Here is a 16,881-nt window from a genome sequence, read left to right on the forward strand (position 1 = left end):
TGGGATCAGGATTCTAATTTATTTTGACGCTTGCCTTACAGAATACTTTGAAAATAGGGAACACTCCCATCAGTAAGGCAGTAAAAATCCACATAGGTATACCAAGAAGATAGGCATCCCTTGTAACAGACTTCTGGGTTCACTGGGCGACTGCAGAGGTAGAGAAGAAACACCCAGGTGACCACAACAGGTAACGACCTGCCTGCAGCCCTTCCGTGCATTCTGTGGTTTGTCTCGTCCAAACCAAAGAATCCGACCTGGAGAAACACCTCTTCCTTTGCTTTCAACACACAGATTAGATTCCCCAATGCCAACAAGCAAATAGTGTGAATTCGGTCCCTGAATTCCTCAGTAAAAAGAAAAGCAAACTTCTCCGTGCAAACGTAAAGATCAGGATCTTGTGTATTATCACACCAGGGCAACATCAACGCATTTTCTCTAAAATGTTTACATTAACCAACATTGGCATAGTCTTCAGTCACCTGAAAGTGCCCACACCAGCCCGGCTTGTGTATTTACAATAAAGAAGATGCAAGATGATCAGTGCTGAGGATTAAAAGAATTTGTTAGACTCCACAAACCATAGCTGGATAGTTAAGCCAATGGTTAGACATCAGCAAAATGACATACACTGTCCCAGCCCTGTGCCTTAAATCTTTTTTTTTTTTTTTTTTTGAGTCTGAGGCAGGGAGGCAGAGAGGCAGACTCCTGCATGCACCCCAACCAGGATCCATCAGGTAAGCCCACTAGGGGGCGATGCTCTGCCCATCTGGGTCAATGCTCTGTTTCTCAGCAATGAAACATTTTTTAGCGCCTAAGGCAGAAGTCATAGAGTCATCCTCAGTGCTTGGGGCCAGTTCATTCAAATCAAGCCATGGCTGTGGGAGGGGAGGAGAGCGAGAGAGAAAAAGAGAAGGAGAAGGGGAAGGGTGGAGAAGCAAATGGTCGCTTCTCCTGTGTGCCCTGACTGGGAATCAAACCTAGAACTTCCACACACCGGGCCGATGCTCTAACACTGAGCCACCCAGCCAGGGCCCATGCCTTCATTTTTAGTCATCAGAGCCCCTCCCTGGGAAGCAGGCAGGCCATGGAAAAGCCCCTGTCTAGACAGCTACTTCCACAGAGGGAAGAGATTCAGTCATTACTACCTCCTAGCCCAGCTAATAAATGCTGAGGGATGGAAAGAGGGAAGGAGAATGATCCAGACCATGAAACCCGCCCTGGCTGGAGAGCTCGGCTGGTTTAGAGCTCCATCCAATACAGAAAGGTTGCGGGTTCAATCCCTGATCAGGGCACATGCAGGAACAGATCCATGCTGTGGAGGCCCAGAGCCTGGATGGCAGGGCCAGACAGCCAAGTTTAAATCCTACCTCTGCCACTGACTAGACACAGCAACACCAGCCAGCCCCTCCACCTCTCTGTGCCTCTGTCTCCCCTCTGCCAAGTGGGCATCATAACGGCACCCCCTACCAACACGCACCATGTTGTCATGACAATCGAAAGTGGGAAAGCCCTAGATCTGGATTTCGCCTGTGGTGACACCCAGAGAAGGCTCTGCGCCTGTTCCATTACCTGAAGTTGCCTGTGTCTTAAAACTGGAGGGGAAGAATGAGCACACCGGTTACCTTTTTCTTTCTTTCTTTCCCCCCTGCTGTTTTTGTTTGTCTGCCTAGACTCCTCTCTGCTGTGAATAACTCCAGCACTCTGGTGGCCCTTGGGGAAGGACAGAGCCAGGTGGAAGGTAACTGAGGTTGAGCTGACTTGAGTAAGCTAGATAGATGCCTCTGTTGCCCCCCCCCCTCCCGCCCGGCTGTCCCCGGACGGGGTCCCGCTGTGTGGCGGAAAAGAGGCCAAGGCGCTTGCGGGAGTCTATGTCACTCCGTCTGCCCCAGCTGCTCACAGGGAGCCATTTGGGTTCTGAAGAACATTAGACTCACTAATTGCTCAGGATTACCAACTAAGCTCTTTTTGACTCCAGGCTTGTCTCTTCTGTTTGTTGTGTTTTTATTGTTGTTGCTTCTTTGGGAATTTCTATTTTGCAGAAAAGGGAGAGAAAAACTGTCTGAAATGTTTAGGAAACGTTTCAAGAAGATGCAGACATTTTTAGGCTATTTTAACTAGGTCTTAAATCATAAATGCATAAAACAAATAATGTGTCATCACTAGGAAGGTCTTTCCCTTTATTTTAAAGAGCTTATGGCTCTGTCTTCTAAGGACCAATGGAGACAGAAAGAGCTGTTCGTACCTCTCAAACAAAAACAGTGAATGTAAAATATACCCCTAGATGCAAGGGGGAAAGGTCATTTTTCCTGAGTAATCCACACTGACTGAGTGACGTCTGTGTGTCGGACAGCGTTTCAGGTGCTGGTGACAGGGTCAGGAGAGGACCAGGAGGCCCCCTGCCCTCTGCAGCTTGTATATCCCAGGGTGGGTGGCTGCACAGGTGTGAGGCAAAAAGCCAAGGGACAGAGGTCAGAAAAAAAGAAGCAAAATAAGTAAGACTCCTAACGTGATAGAAGATGACGGTTAAGCAGTAAAATTAAGCAAAAGGAATTTGACTCCATATGGAGTGGGGGAGGTTCCCATTACAAATAAGGAGACATGACCTTGGCCATTGTGAGAACAAACGCTGAGGAGGCATGGGAGGAGGGCTGCAGGTGTCCAGGGGCTGGTCATTCAGGCAGAGGGTGCTGAAAACTCATACACCCTGAATCCAGCGTTGGCTCCTGGCACTAGATACATGGGCAGGAGACGATGTCACTGGAACAGAGAGCACCAAGGCCGAAGACGGGGTGTGAGGCCACAGAATGCTGGGGGGCAGGTGGTGTGGGGTGGCTTTGCTCGGAGGGAGGGGAGAAGCCACTGGAGAAATGGAGGAGGAGAGAAGGAGACTTGCTGGACTGCCGTCCTCGAGCAGAGGCAGGCCCAGCTTGCACCCGCTGTCAGAGGCGGAAGCTGGGAGAGCTCAGCCACGGTTAGAGATACAGCAGGTGCAGGGCCAGCACCGCGAGGAGCTGCGGAGACTCTGTGGGTGGCTCTCATTGTCTTGGTACCACGGTCACAGCACAGTCACTCACGGAAATCAACACCTAGACCTGGAAACGTACATCACTTACACTTTGGCACGTATGTTCTAGGACCTCCTCTCCATGTCAGAGGAGAGAAGAAGGAACGTGAGGGTTCCATGTCAGAAATACACTAGAACGAAGTTAACCTGTCCCACAACCCAACCACTGGAAACCAGAAGAACCAACAGTAAGGCGGCCCCTGTATGGAGAAAGGGCCGGTGTTCTGGGAAGTGTGCCATCACCCACGGTGACGAGTGTGACTGCCACTTGCGATTGTGGGGGCGCACACCCAGAGCTCAACTAGCAGTCCTGATGTGTGCCGAGTCCCCTCACCCACGGTGACGAGTGTGACTGCCACTTGCGATTGTGGGGGCGCACACCCAGAGCTCAACTAGCAGTCCTGATGTGTGCCGAGTCCCTCAGCCCTGAGCTCTCCGCCAGGCGGCAGAGCAGGACACGGGCTATAGCGACAGCAGACATGAAACAGCAGGGTCTGTGTCTATTCCTCCTCATTTGCACCAAGCAAGGACAATTAAATGCTAAACTGTAACAGGTTTCTCTTTATAATAGTCATCCAGGAGGAATTCTATAAAAATTATACTGCTCACAAAAATGAGGGGATATTTTATAGCTTCGTATTCGTTTTGAAATATCCCCTCATTTTTGTGAGCAGTCTGTTTAAAACACGAGGGCCCACTCTGGCCTCTGGACCGCAGCCTCCCCCGTGCACACCCCCCAGCACCCCCGGCCGCGCATCTGGCCTCTGGACCGCAGCCTCCCCCGTGCACACCCCCCAGCACCCCCGGCCGCGCAGAGACAAGCCCCACGCCTGCAGGCCCCCGGTCCAGTTCCCACACCCCAAGCACCCCCGGCCGCGCAGAGACAAGCCCCACGCCTGCAGGCCCCCGGTCCAGTTCCCACACCCCAAGCACCCCCGGCCGCGCAGAGACAAGCCCCACGCCTGCAGGCCCCCGGTCCAGTTCCCACACCCCAGCATCCCCGGCCGCGCAGAGACAAGCCCCACGCCTGCAGGCCCCCGGTCCAGTTCCCACACCCCAGCACCCCCGGCCGCGCAGAGACAAGCCCCACGCCTGCAGGCACACGGTCCAGTTCCCTCGGCCACGCGGAGCTCACCTGCGCTCAGGTTTCAGGAAGAGCCATTTCCAATCCTCATACTAGTTTAAACAGTGTGAGTGTGGTTGTGTTCTCTCCCTCACTTGCGTTCCTTATTTCTTAGGAATAAGATTAAAAGGTAGAGCCCGACAATTCTTCCCAAGACCCTCCGAGTCGTCCGTATCTTTAGAAAGCAGCCCACGGAGTCGTTTCCTTGTCAGTCTAGAATGCCTCCCTCGCCGTCTCCAGACGCTCTCCGGTGCTCCGGCGCACTGCCAGCACCCGCCCCCACCCCGGCTCCCGCGTGTCCTCTGTGGGACCTACACTAGCGATTCCTATTTGAGCATCTTCAGGTGGAGCAAGATTGTCTGCAATGGTTTCCAAAGGTCTCCAAATGTAATTACACACTGTAATTCATACTGCAAACTATATGAGGTTTCAGTGTACGGTCTAACACAATCCTTGAATGGTTGCCTCAAAATTTTCTTGGGCCATGGCAAGAAAAGAAAAATACAGAAAGAGTGATTAATTCACTAAAATCAGTATTGAGCATCGCCTTGCCACGTAGTGGTGAGTCACATCACAGAGTGATACAACTTTTTAAAGTCACTTTATCTTTTAGTCACTGTCACATCTATACCCAAATCAACTGTGAAACGGCCCTTGTCCTTTTACTGACGGACCATCATAAGACACAATCATTGGAAGGTTTTCTGCTGAGGCCCCAGAAAAAAACAAACAAACAAACAAACAAACCAGGATTTGAAAACAGGTAATTCAGTAAGTCACTGGCTAAATTGGGGGTGATTTCAATTTTTCTTTCTCCCTTAATGAGACTAGAAGTCATTCACCCTTCCTGGCTTTGTCCACCTCATTAAAATCTCTTCCAGGCTGAAGTCAAATTTCTTCCACAACATTCCAGTCCAATAAGGACAGAACACGAGCCCTTGTAGGGTGGGAATCAGTAAGACCATCGAGACCAAGTCGCGTCAAAGGCTTGCGGAGGGCGGGCTCTGTGTAGAGGTGACATCTTTGGGAATAATCACTGGCCCATGTCTGTCCCAGCAGAGGTTTTTAATTAGCGTCCCAGCCTCACAGTCATAATGGAGAGAGCATGACTCGGGTCTCCACTGAGTGTGTTTGGATCCTTTGAAAACTGACTTTTGTTCTCTTTTTGAGCCAGGTCATCGACGGCGCCCGTGCCCCTCCACACGAGGTTCACAGAATGACAGACCCGCGGTGGCACAGTCTCTCATTAACAGTGACAGGATATTGACTGCAGTGACAAGGGCTCGATGGAGGCCAAGGGAAAGTTTGGGGGCCATGACTGTTCCATGACATTCAAGAAGTGATTAGTCTCTCCACATTTTTCATTTTGATCATTATCTTTCACACCGCCGGTATTGGAAAAGCACCTTTTGAAAAACATGGACGGCTGCAGCTCCATCGGAGGGAATGGATGAAAGATCACTGATCGATGAACGTTTCTACCATGAATCAGCGCTGCTCTCAAGCCAAAGCTTAGAAAAGGCATTATTAATTACAAAACTCTGGGATGGCCAGCAACTGGCCAGCTTTGAACCTGAACTTGTTTGTCTAAGAGAAGTATCGTATTCTGAACTCTTCTTCACAGACCTTTCCCTACCCTTTCTGATACAACATTAAATAGTGTGATGCTGCTATTGAAAATAATAGCTGAAAAATTCCCCTTCTCCCCCCATAGCTAGAGTGCTCTGAGTCCCTTAGAACCAGCTACCCTAAAATGAAGAGCCCCCAAGTCATTTCCTAACCCCCCCCAAGAGGGTCAGGCTGACTTCCCAAACCCCCTCTGCTGAATATTACACATGCATACAAGACATATTTGATTCCTGCTTTTTTTAAAGAAGTTTTTTTTTTTTAATCAGGAAAATTACATAAGTGCCTGGTTTCCAAATTTAGGATGAAAGATTAGCCCATCCTAAACTGTTGTAGCCCTAACCCTTTACTCCAGAAATACCACCCAGAACAGTAGCTTTCTAACTGCACTGTGAGAAGCCCTTAGGTTCTTCAGAAGTAGCTAGGACAGTGCTTTCCAGGAGGAGACATGGCAAGACGAAGCCAGGGAGATGGAACCCTGGGACATTCCCTCTCACTGCACCCCATAACTCCACGGGTGACAGTCAAAACCTTTAGAATCGGTTTCCATAGGCACTCCCAATCGGCATAGACACCACCCCTACACAGCATTTCAGACTGGCATCAGCCCTAAGCAGGCCCACTGGCACTGGCATTATGCACTGAAGATGAGACTTCAAGTAAAGTTAGTTCTTAAAAAGTGTTCACGGTTAAAGAGTTTGAAAATCATTTGTATACGAGAAGAAATGTTTCCATCTGAACCTGTCACAATTGAGCCGTTCTGCACCTGTGGAAACTCCATACCTGTCACATGGTATACAACCCATTTCCTCCACTAATTAATAAAGTTATGGTCTCAGAAGCAGGAAAGGATTGATCCAACCAGCTCCAATAACACCAGAAGCCCTCCACCAAATCTCCCCCCAGGTGACAACCACCTCTCCAGACAGCTTCATAGATGAAGGCAGCCTAGAGATAAGAAACCATGAAGGAGAGATCCTAATGTAGGAACGTGCCTGGCACATCGGGGGGACGGCAGGGAGGCCAGCCACTGGAGCAGAATGTGGAAGGGACAGAATTCAAAGAAGAGAGGGTCGGAGAGGTAATCAGCCAGGGGTAAGCAGAGGTGTACAGGAGTGTGTAGTTGTTCTGAATGAGATGAAAGGACAGGGTCTGGGCAAATAGTAACACAAACAAGTGGGTTTTAACAGGGTCATCCTGGTTGCCATGTTGAGCACAGACTGGGACAAGGGACAAGAACAGAAACAGCAAAAACAGCCAGGAGGCTATTTCAATAATCTAGACAAGTGCTGACAGAGGATTAGACCACACATGCACAGAGGAGCTAGTGAGAAGTAGTTCGATTTGGACAATATTTTTAACGTCAAGCCAATAAAATTTCCTGAACCTGGTCCCTGAAGAAAAGAATGAACCCAAAGATTTTATCCCAAACAGTTAACTGGGAAGATGAGGTTGCCATTTACTGAGAGCTCAGGGAAGAGCAGCCTTACAGGGTAACATCAGAGCTCCATTTTGGACAAATTAAGTGCCATGGCCTTATGCAAATGGAAATACCAATCTGACACTCCAGAGAGAGGTCAGAGATGCCATACAATTTCACTTATATGTGGCTTTTTTTTTTTCTGAAGCTAGAAACAGGGAGAGACAGTCAGACAGACTCCCGCATGCGCCCGACCGGGATCCACCCGGCACGCCCACCAGGGGCAACGCTCTGCCCACCAGGGGGCGATGCTCTGCCCCTCCGGGGCGTCGCTCTGCCTGCCACGACCAGAGCCACTCTAGTGCCTGGGACAGCCCAGAGGCCAAGGAGCCATCCCCAGCGCCCAGGCCATCTTTGCTCCAATGGAGCCTTGGCTGCAGGAGGGGAAAAGAGAGACAGAGAGGAAGGAGGGGGGGGTGGAGAAGCAAATGGGCGCTTCTCCTATGTGCCCTGGCCGGGAATCGAACCCGGGTGCCCAGCACGCCAGGCCGACGCTCTACCGCTGAGCCAACCGGCCAGGGCTATATGTGGCATTTTTAAAAAATAAATAAATAAGCAGATCATAAACAGATTCAGGAAGAGGTCAGGTTGTGAATTTCCATTTGGAGTCACCAGCATAAAGACGGTGCTTAAAGCCAGGAGACTTGACAAGATCTAGTGACAAAAATCAGACTGAGCCCTGGACGCCCCACCATCAGGGAGGGAGGGAAATAAGGGACCAGCATGGGGATGGAGGAAGGGTGGCCCAGAGTCAGGAGGTGAACCCGTGGCTGAAGCCACACAAAGCCCACATGTCTCAAGGCGTAGACAACAGGCTGAGTGGAATAGCACCCTAGCTAGGAACCTGAGGACTGGTGTAGAATGTACCACGTGCATCTCAGGGGGCCTTGACCAGAACAGTAGAGATGGCAGCATCACCAACCTGAGAGGAAAATTACAGAGAGTAGACATGCCTCTTTCTGCCCGACTGGCTGCACAGGAAGCCTACCTCGTTTTGTCATTGACAACCTTGCAAATAGTGATGTTGATACCCCATGTGACTATTGGGAAAACTGAGGTTCTAAAAAATTAAACAAACCCTCTAAGGTGCCAGAACCATGCCTTCCACCTTAACATACCTAGTTTGAGCTTGTGGGCATCCTTTAAATAAAAACCACGGTCCCGTGAGTGTATTAGAACAGCCCAGATACCAACACTGTCAACGTCCTCTCTCGTGCTTCCTCCTTCCCTCGTCTTGCCCTTGGGCTGTTACTTCGAACTTTGCTTTTATTCCGATCAGCTTTCATTCTGTTGGAACCATGGTATTATTCCTGCTTGTCAAGTAAACGTTCAGACTCCTGCTCCTGTTGTTCTACATATTTATCACGCCCCCCCTCTTTGCGGTAATCCAAATATGTGAAGTGAACACACTTGCTTTTGTTTTCCCCAAAGAGTCAAGTGCTTGTGCTTCATCTCAAGTTGTTTTCTAGTCAATATGTGAATCTCTAGAGCTTTTGCACCCGACTAACTAAAAGTCTTTACATTATCATGTAAGCCTCATTTTTACCTAGACAGTACTTTTTAAGAATTCTAGTCTTTTCCACCTATCACAAACTACTATAGTATTTGGGGAAGATTTCAATGGCAGGCGCTACCAAGCATCATTCTTGCTAATTAAAAAAGAAAAGACAATCAAACTCTCCTTCACAGTTGAGTAAATATGGGATTTTTTGAGTTGCCTTGTCTTTTAGTGGCCCGAGAGGCCACAAAATACCCTTCGAGGAAACTGAATCCACTGGCCTGTGTTGGGGTTGGCGGGCCAAGAACAGAGGTTCGGTAAGAAGTAATACTGAGCCGTTCACTCGGCCTCATAACTAAGAACAGAAACCTTAGCTTTTCAGCAGCTTCTCCCAATAAATGACAATAACATCTCCCAGACAGGAGGCTGCCTGCACCCCCACCCTCACTGGTCCATCTATTACGGCAGAAGAAGTGCATCCGAACGCTTATCTGAAATGCATGAAGCTTATCTGAAATGCATGCAGAGGGCTTCTGACATGCTCATGTCTCTTCTGGTCTCCCAGAAAATAGCTCAATTATTGAAACACTGAGGGAGAAAATGCATCTTAAGGTGGAGCCCAGGAAACCCTGCTCACTGGTGAGCTGAGCTGGAGTCTTCTTAGAGGAATCCCCTTCCATGCGCAGTTCTGACAGAAGTTTCAGCTCTCTGTTCAGAATGGAAGGGAAATGACTGATTATACAGTGCCCGCAAGCGGAACAACGAGCTCTCCATTTTGAAGGGAAAATACTCAAGATCTAGACCTCATTCTTCGTGTAAAAATTACATTGAGTCATACACTTGAAACCTGTGTAGTTTGGGGAACCATGTCAACCCAATAAATTAAAAAAGAAACAAAAATAAAAAATAATGCTAAAAAATTAAAACTCTAAATATTCCATACAAAAAAATTTTTAAATGAATGAATAGAAAATAAATCAATAAAGGTAAAAGTGAACAGCTAAGTTTTCCTCCTAATCAGGCTCAAATCCTTAGAAGGAAGCAAAAATATGTGATAACTTTTCAAACTAAACAATGAAGCTGATGTAGGCCCACCCAAAATCTCAACAGGATATATTTAAGTTGATTCTAAAATATACCTAGGAGATAAAATCTGCAAAGCTAGCCAAATATAGAAAGTAGAAAGTAGGGCAGGAACTTGTTAATTTATCAAAGCAGGACATAAAGATATAAGAATTTTTAAAGTCTAAAATTTCAAGGCAGAAATTAGCAAGTAGATCAATGAAACATACTAAAAATCTAGAAGACCTAGACTGAAGGAGAAACTTCACCTATGATAAAAGTGGCTTTTTATTTTAATGAGGAAATGATTCTATAAATTACGTTGGGACAAGTGACTACACATTAAGAAAAAGATAGAGTTAGATTACTATCTTCTGCCAAACACAAACAATAATTCCCAACAGTTTGAAAAACTAACCTATAAAATGTTAGAAGAAAATATAAATAACATGTTCACCATCTTATGTTACAAAAAGAACTGTTAAGCAGCACACACACTACCAATACATAAAGAAAAATAATGTGCAATTGCCTATATTTAAAAACTTTAATGTGCCTGACCTGCAGTGGCCCAATGTATAGAGTGTTGACCCAGAATACTGAGGTCCCCGGTTCAAAACCCCAAGGTCTTCAGCTTAAGCATGAGCTCACCAGCTTGAGTGTGGGCTCACAGCTTGAGTGTTGGATCATCAACGTGATCCCAAGATCATTGGCTTGAGCCCAAGGTCACTGGCTTGAGCCCCTTCTTTCAAGGCACATATGAGAAGCAATCAATGAACAACTAAAGTGAAGCAACTACAAGTTGATGCTTCTCATCTCTCTCCTCCTTCCCTCTCTCCTTGCCTCTCTCTCTCAAAAAATAAGTAAAAAATTTTAAAAAAAATTTAAAAGCTTTAGTGTAATAAAAGGACAATAAGCAAAGCTAAATGACAAGCCAAAGCACAGGATAAAGTACTTATGATATATACAGAAGTAAAGATTTAATATTCTGAATATCTAAGCAACTACTTCAAATTACCCATGGGAAAACCAACAAAACGTTAAGCGAAGAATGTTTACAGGTAAACCAAAAAAAAAATAGAAATATGAATGATTATTAGAAATTTGAAAAGTTGCTTGAACTCACCAGTAATCAGAGAAAATTCACACAAAACAGTAAGATGTAGATTGGACAAAATCTTATAGATAGATTAAGAGCAGAGCCATGGGGCACTGAAAACACTTGTTGTGTCTTTGGGATGCAAAGCAGTACAGTGCTGGGGGCAGCTAGATTCACAGTACCCATCGAATTTTGAATGTGCAAACTTTAATGACTTAAAAATCTTGCTTTGAAGAATAAAACCTAACACAACTACCAGAATAAGTAAGCCACAAAAAAAAAAAAATCCAAAATACCTTTAAAATTGTAAAACAAATAGTTGGATAAATACAAAGCTGTATATAATAGCATTGTTATAATATTTAAATAAAAACAACATAAGCAGACTAACCAGGCAGTGGTGCAGTGGATAGAGCGTTGAACTGGGATGTGGAAGGACCCAGGTTCGAGACTCCAAGGTCGTCAGCTTGAGCACAGGCTCATCTGGTTTGAGTAAGGCTCACCAGCTTGAGCCCAAGGTCACTGGCTTAAGCAAGGGCTCAATAGATCTGCTGTAGCCCTCCCCCCCCCCCCCCCGTCAAGGCACATATGAGAAATCAATCAATGAACAACTAAGGAGTTGCAATGAAGAATTGATGTTTCTCATCTCTCTCCCTTCCTGTCTGTCTGTCCCTATCTGTCCCTCTCTCTGACTCTCCCTGTCTCTGACACAAAAAAAAAACAACCACGGCATAAATATGTATCAGTAGGGGAGCAATTAGTTAAAAAAATTGAGGACATCTATGTAAAAGAACAAAACCTTTTAAAAATTAAGCTACATCTATATACATATTCCAATTTACAGAGTGCTATTTGTAGGAAAAATTACACAGCACAACCCACATCTCTAAGTAAATTAAAAAATAAACCCTGGTGTGTATCAAAATATATGCAAACATATACTTGTGCAAATATATGTGCTCTATGTAAACACTGAGGTCCACAGTTAATTTAGATTTTAGAAAAACTATGAAATGATTGAGGGGAAATGATGACCAGTGGCTATCTATGAGGACTGTCACTGTGGGAGCAAAAACATGGCATGAACTGCCATGCTCACACATGTGCCACTTAAACATTCAAATGATATTTAAATAAAATGCTAATTCCTCTCCCAAAGAGCTTTGTTGTGAAGATAAAATTGGAAATGATATTTCTCTGCAATATTGTCTCAAGTGCTATAAAATTCAGAGAACTATTTTATTCCTTTAGCATAAATACCATATTTAGAAAATCCTTTTAAAACAAAAAAATAAGGTTACATAAATAGAAGAGAGTGTCATCAGACCAGATGACCTTTCTGATCACTCTGATTATCGACATGTTAGCATAATGAATTTGTAAAAAAAAAACGGAAAAAAACAAAAAAAAAAACCCAATAGCATTGGATTTCACCCATATATTACCTCCATAATGATGACTGAACCATGCAGAAACTCTTACACTGTTGGTGATAAATGCTCAGTTCTTTATCACTACTTACTAAGACTTTTATTCCGTTACATTTCACTCCTAAAAGTATCACCCAAAGAAGGGCTGTCTCATGATGTCATTTTCAGACTGTATCTCAGACACCTCTAAAATCCAGGCAAATTTTATGAAAATAAATATATAATTTACTTCATACATATGTTCACAGACACACAGTCTTTGACCTTCATCTTTGCCGCAGTTTTGAATCAGCCAATATGCTTGAGGAATATGCTCTTGAAAATTGGTTTTATCAAAAGCAGGAAATAAAATGGAAGAAATCAACACTGAAACAGACAGCATGACTTGGTGGCACAGTGTCTCTTGTCACATGTATGTATGAATTTAGAGACTGACCAGTTGTCCTGTTGGGACTCCTAACAGTACTTGAACCTTACTATGGTCTTTTAACTCATTTGACTTTTCAAATCTTTCATTTGGCCAGAGTATGAGAGAGGCAGCTAAAAGCACTGGAGCAGACATATTACAAGTGTGAAATTATCACACACAAAAAGAGAGGCACAAATTTTACTCTTTTTCAGGCAATTATAAGAAGAGGAGGCAATTTTTGTAATGCTGTCCTCACTTTGCATGGCAATGACTATCAAGAGATCAGACCATCAGATGGGATCTTCCCTGATAGTTATGAAAACAATTTTATAAATCCTACTATAATTAATCATTCTTCATACCATTTATCTAATTTCTTAAAAAAAGTTTTTCAACACATCTAAAGACAGGGGTCCCCAAACTAGAGCTCGCGGGTCGCATGCGGCCCCCTGAGGCCGTTTATCCGGCCCCAGCTGCACTTCCAGAAGGGGCACCTCTTTCATTGGTGGTCAGTGAGAGAAGCTCCTGGAGTACTGTATGTGGCGGCGCCACAAAGCGCGGTGTCGCTCACGTACAATACTACTTCCGGTGATACGGGACGCACGCATCACGGCTCCGGAAGCGTGTCATATCACTTGTTACGGCTAGCAGTGACAAATATGGAACTGGACATTGACTATCTCATTAGCCAAAAGCAGGCCCATAGTTCCCATTGAAACACTGGTCAGTTTGTTGATTTAATTTTACTTGTTCTTTATTTTAAATATTGTATTTGTTCCCGTTTTGTTTTTTTACTTTAAAGTAAGATATATGCAGTGTGCATAGGGATTTGTTCATAGTTTTTTTATAGTCTGGCCCTCCAATGGTCTGAGGGACAGTGAACCGGCACCCTGTGTAAAAAGTTTGGGGACCTCTGCCTAAAGATGACACTCTGCATTTCTTTACTGGCATTCTTAAACTTGAATTGAAAAATAAAATCAGTGCAACATTTTTAAAACAATAATTTTATCCATTTTACTCATCCAATAAAATATGTATTTTCTATACATCAGCATGTTAGAAAACTAATCATTTTCCAGGTGTGTTTTTTTTTAAGTTTATAATTAATAGGATTCCAGAGGGGAAACAAGTCAATAAGGATTTCTAGTGCTTCAGCCTCTGAAAGTCGTTTTTAAATATGAAACACCCTCATTTATTTGCATGCTTTAACCCTAAGGCAGAGGAAAGTGCTGGCTGACCAATAAAGGCTCTCTTTCCCTAGATCGATGTCACTGCTAAGAAATGGACAACGTAAGAAGACTTCCCCAAGAGTGGGCATTTACAACTGATATCTGCATGCTAGAATTGCCCCCGGGAAGCAGCATTCTTCTTGCTCAAAGCCTGGAAATGAAGCATATTGTTAATCCCACTGCTGACTCAAACACCCTAAAATCTTATTAAATAGCTCTATAGTAAATAAAAGTCTTTAACAGATTATCCAAATGGATCTAGATACCCACAGAGCCAGAAATAATCTAAATATTGAAACAGATTATGAGTAGCCTTCAGGGAACTCCATCAAAACTCTTGGAAACAGATATTGATCAAATGAGCTTGGGATCTGGCCGCTTGACCAGAAGTAGGATAACCAATGGCTGTTTATCTGCAAATTTCCCCCCAGATGGGGCACGCGGTGGGAGGAAATGGTCATCAGTCTAAAACCGTGCTAAATGCAAAATTTTTGGTTTGGTTTCCCGCAGTTCTCTGGGTTTCCTTTCCTATAGGTCAAAAAACTATTCCCATTCTCCAGATGCCTTGATTATTGAAAGACTCTACCAAGGGGCTGACGCTTCCCAGGTGGTTATCTGAACTATGCAGAGTTTTCGTACACACTCCTTTTATTTTTTATTTTTTTAGTTTGTATCAAGCAACATCATGGGTTACTGAAGCAAGAATATAAAGTTAATTTGTTTCAAAAACAATCATCAGGAGAATCCCAAGCTGGACCAATTTAAATTATATGAACTGAAATCAACATTTCATAGCACATGCACACACACATAAACACACACACACACACACACACACACACACACACGCCCTAAGAAAAACTATCCTGACACTACAAAGTAGATTTCAGGCCACGCACGGATGAAACCAAGCCAGACTCAAGGAGCAGACTGTGGGTATAACCAGACAGGTATAAAGGCTCTTCCCATCCTCTTTATTCACAGAGGACTTAAGTGAAATACATACACACTCAAAATTAAGACATCATAATCCATGAGATACTGTGGCTTAATTATCAATCATCATTTCAATGTAAGATTTAATCATGCCCTTTATTCATTACGACACAGAGGCATTGCCTTAGCTTACCAGTAACTTCTTTTTCCATGACTCGGCGTTATTTACCATTCCCCCGTAGGAAATGTAGGCCACAACCACAGCAATGAGCATTTTCCCCACTGAGAGAAAAATGTAGGGGGTGGCCGTAAATGCAAGCTCCTTATCAAACTCTACAAAGAGACTGGCCATTGTTTTATTTTCTGGCACTGTCACCATTACTCTCAACCTTCTGCTACTGGTTGACTGACTTCTTCAATTCCTCCCAAAGGGAAACTCTCCTCAGACTGAAATGGTCCCTTCTCATTTTCCTTTTCCTTACATGCATTAGTATGAGAAGCAGCACCAGGGATCCCCTGTCACTGACCATGTGACCTCGGTCATGCGTCCAATCCTCGCAAATGTCCTATACATGTCCGTGGGAATCGTAACAGACTAAGCCTCACAGTGTCACTCTGCCAAGGTTTACTGTATGTGACATGACACCAGTGTGTTTCTGTGTTTTAAATACTGTTTTCAAACAGATGCGACGAAGCCTAGAGCAGCATGTTATCGCATGTGTTACAGACATAACAGGGTGGCCTCGTCGATTTTATTCCTTGATAATTAAAGATTAAATTGTCATACAGCCATTAGGAAGAGGAAACGACAGTTCTGCTGAAACGGACCGGATGATTTCCGTGGGTGGTGCTCCGCGCGGAGGTCCAGCAGGCGGATGGGAAAGTCCACACAGGGGAACCAGACGGGATGGCCAGTTCTGTTTTTATAGCAGCTTCTTCCTCCACCCGTCCCTGATGTTATTCTCCTTTCTTACTTAAAAATACAATTTCGGAGTCAAGTCAATGCCGTTATAAGAAGCTGGTAATTCTCTGTGTTCACAGTTTTCAAAGCTTCACTCAAGAGCCTTTTGAAAAACACCCTTGATTTTCCATTAAAATTCAATTTGTTGACTTATGTATTTCAAGATGGGACTTCAGAGATCATTTTAAGAAATCAAAAGCTCTATTTCTTTGAGATGTGGTTCTTTGAAAAGCCTGATCTATTGGGCACATACTGGTTTTCAAATTTGGTGGCTGTTTCCCTTAAAATATATATATAAATTTCCTAAGATAAAAAAAAAAGTATTCTGGCATGAGTTCGCTTTGAAGACAGAGCTTTTCAATATTATAGTCCTAAAATGGCAAATTTATCCTTTAGCTGATCTAAAGAATTCAAAAGAAGTTAACATATGCTTTTTTCAAGATCATAAATGTTTCCTTTTTCACACAAGGATCAGAAGAAAATCTTGATTGCCAAAAATACTTTTTTTATAAATTCTACTATACGCATATAGGTGGCAGGGAAAGAGAAGGTCAGAGTCATGAAATTTTTGACAAGATAAAACAGATGAAAGAACACACTCTAGATTCGCAGTAGTTGTGGCCACCATGAGAACATTAAGTGCCCAAATTAAATGTCATCGTCCTCTTGGGTCACCATTCACTTTAGAGAGTTTCACGTCTTTTGTAGGATTCATGAAAGAAAGCCAGCGCTTTGAAAGGTTTCTTGCCCTGAACACGTCTCCAGAGGAAGACACCTAAGAGGAGAGTTGCACTTCCAAGCCAGACCACAAGATCATGGAGATACGGCAGAAGCATCCGTGTAACTGAAGAAATGGATGTCCAGGCTCCAAAGAGCATATTCTTTCCTGAGAGTTATAGGTATTTTAAAAAACAAAAAATGGGTGCCACTAGATGCAAACTTGTTTGATCCCTGGTCCAAA

Source organism: Saccopteryx leptura, chromosome 11 (genome assembly GCF_036850995.1).
Source record: "Saccopteryx leptura isolate mSacLep1 chromosome 11, mSacLep1_pri_phased_curated, whole genome shotgun sequence".
Classification (NCBI taxonomy): Eukaryota; Metazoa; Chordata; class Mammalia; order Chiroptera; family Emballonuridae; genus Saccopteryx; species Saccopteryx leptura.